Source organism: Cupressus sempervirens, chromosome 11 (genome assembly GCF_028749045.1).
Source record: "Cupressus sempervirens isolate cs-2001-9-10 chromosome 11, ASM2874904v1, whole genome shotgun sequence".
Classification (NCBI taxonomy): Eukaryota; Viridiplantae; Streptophyta; class Pinopsida; order Cupressales; family Cupressaceae; genus Cupressus; species Cupressus sempervirens.
Window position 1 is genome coordinate 438,931,472 of NC_143128.1, and position 3,540 is coordinate 438,935,011.

Consider the following 3,540-nt stretch of genomic DNA (forward strand, 5'->3'; position numbering starts at 1 on the left):
TCAATCATCCACTTCGCTACACATTTCCTGGCTTGGAATTGTTTCTTGTCCTCATCTTGGGGGCATAGCTACTTAGCCTATTGAGGTATTCTTGTGCATTAGGGTTTCTTTGACAACTCACAAAATAGTGTTTCTCAACACTTCCCCCACTATGACATCAAGTGTTTTTCAACACTTTTCAGATAGTTTACCTACGGTCTCCGATGTCGCGATATCTCACTATCAGAATCAAGTCTGGAAGAAATGGCCAAGTGACTTACACACACGCACTTTAACACTTAAACGACTGAGCTATGCTGACATTTATCTATTTTGTGTGCTGTCTATGATGATTTCTTTGCCATGTATTCCCTCCCTAATAGTCTTTCAAGGATGTCATTGACTAGAAGACTGGGGGCATGGGACATATTTTCTTGATTTCTGCTTGTGGGTATACTTTTGTTTGTCTATAGTGTTGTAAGCATTCATGCTTGTCCTATTCAACACTTTGACTTATAAATGTATCATCCTTGATTGTTTTGCAAGATCACACTCAGGGTTTATCCTGGCGCTTATGCCTTGATACAGGTGTAATCTTGCTAAATTAAACTTAGGGAATCTAATCGTGTAGTTATCTTGACTTACATGTCTCTGATGCTTAGATTGGATTTCTACATACCTATCTAATATCGATCATATTCATATCCTCATAGTTATACTAGTGATGGTTGTATGATCTCATGATGTCCCTAATAAATGCTCAATGATGAAATTAAGAGTCTAAATGTTATGCGCTTCTTGCTGGTAAACCACTTTGCATATTAGCTTGCATTTTAAGTTCATTTTCTAGCTTAGTCTTGCATTCTTGCATATGGGGAGAGCTCTCTCTTCATCTTTTTGTGGACATATCAGCTAACTCCTTTCATATATTTCTTTACTTCCTTCTTGTTCATGTCTTTTCACCTTCTTAATCTTTCGCTTCATCTCTTTTCTATCTTGTCATCACATTATCTAAAGTTTTGACCTCTTAAATAATTTTGACGTCCTAGATTTATTTTCGGGATCGAAATCCAAATTCGAGTTAATCTTGATGGTCAAAATTGCCTTTTAAAATTCTACTTTCTTCTGAGCAGTTAGTTGACCTTTTGAGGTCTAATCTCTGAATCATCACTCGGGCATCTTCATTTCTTCATGTCTTCATCATTTCCATACTTCATATCTACTTAAATTCACTATTTCATGTCTAAAATCACCTTTCTACTCATTTCGACCTTATTTTTATGCTATATCCTTCAAGGTCAACTCTAGTCAAACTGGGGCATTTTATCAATTTCTTATAGTCATTCTTGGGGTTTAATCATCTATCTATCATCTTGGACATTGCTATATTCTATTTTTCTCATTTCTAGCCAGTTTTTGCATCCCCTTACCTCATTTCAATTTCGATCCCGAGGGGGCAGAAATACTCTATCACTACTTAGGAGCATTTGTTTGATCTTCTCACTTGCTCTCACTCTATCTGCTTTGCTAGGTGTTAGCATTCTTCTTGAATTCTAACATCATCTTCCTAGTGTTCAGTACTACCGCTATCAGGCTGTACATTTAGGACTTGCTATCTTTTTCTACATTTCGTTCTTCAAAATCAGATATCTATATCTATCACCGCCTACTTGGCTTTCTATTTTCTTTGACATAATGTGTTCCCAGATCGATCACACATTAGTCAAAGAGGGGAAAATGTAATCACCTAAAAATGGTCATCTAGACTATTAGCCCCCTTCTCAGCATTTTGGCTAAATTAATTTAATCATTTATCTAGACCAAATTGCTAATAATCAATTTATTTGATTATAACCTATAGTTTGACTATGCTATCCTAAGTTCATTATTTGATTAAAAGAACATGTCCCCTTTTAATTAAATAAAAGACCCCATTCTTCTAACCCACTTAAAGTGCACACATAAAGTCCTTTTTCTATTTTGCAATTAAAAGAAAAGGCTTTGTGACTTTTGTCTTATATGACAAGTCAACTTATATTCTATTGGTTGATTTGTGTGTGCACATGGATCACTCCTATTTTTGAATTCAACCGTTGATCATCCACCATCTTCATCTTGATCTCCACCGTCCATACATATTTAAAAGGGAGAGAGCTTTCCCCCTCAATCCATCCATCTTTTGAACATTGTTATGCTGCAGGTTTTCTAACAGGTTTCTTTGGAGCTTTGTGGAGAACTTCTATTTCTTGTCTACATTCTCTCATCCATGGCATTTTAGCTTAGATTCATGTTGCATGTTAGTTTAGCTTCTATTTTGCAATAATCTCTCACATAGCTCCACTTTGCATCTCATTCTAGCTTAATTTTCATTTGCATTTCATTCTTGAGGAACTCCTTGGGACATTTGCATTCTTGCATCTTGTCTTTGGAACCTCCCATTGCATGGTTTACTAGCAAGAAGAGTATCTCTAAGGCTCATCTAAGAGCCCTTAAATTTGAAAATACACTCTTTTGCACTCCATGGATAGGGAGCTCTAAGCCGGCATCCAAGCATTCCAAACTCATGGAATCGTTTGGATAGAAGGGTTTAGAGTGGGACACTTTCGAGTGTACATTTTTGGCGCCAGAAAATGTCCTGAAAAAATGATCATCTTAGTGAAAACCTCACTTTGATGTATCACCAAAAAAAAAAAAAAAAAATCTGTCAAAGTGGTGAAAACCTGGAAACAGGCGCTACTTGAAACCCTTGCACCTATGTCTATCAATCTCAATCATCCACTTTGCTACACATTTCCTAGCTTGGAATTGTTTCTTGTCCTCGTCTTGGGGGCACAACTGCTTAGCCTATTGAGGTATTCTTGTGCATTAGGGTTTCTTTGACAACTCACAAAATAGTGTTTCTCAACACTTTCCCCACTTTGACATCAAGTGTTTTTTAACACTTTACAGATAGTTTACCTACGATCTTCGATGTTGCGATATCTCACTATCAGAATCAAGTCTGGAAGAAATGGCCAAGTGACTTACACACACGCACTTTAACACTTAAATGACTAAGCTATGCTAACATTTATCTACTTTGTGTGCTGTCTATGATGATTTATTTGCCATGTATTCCCTCCCTAATAGTCTTTCAAGGATGTCATTGACTAGAAGACTGGGGGCATGGGACATATTTTCTTGATTTCTGCTTGTGGGTATACTTTTGTTTGTCTATAGTGTTGTAAGCATTCATGCTTGTCCTATTCAACACTTTGACTTATAAATGTATCATCCTTGATTTTTTTGCAAGACCGCACTCAGGGTTTATCCTGGCACTTATGCCTTGATACAGGTGTAATCTTGCTAAATTAAACTTAGGGAATCTAATCGTGTAGTTATCTTGACTTACATGTCTCTGATGCTTAGATTGGATTTCCACATACCTATCTAATATCGATCATATTCATATCCTCATAGTTATACTAGTGATGGTTGTATGATCTCATGATGTCCCTAATAAATGCTCAATGATGAAATTAAGAGTCTAAATGTTATGCACTTCTTGCTGGTAAACCACTT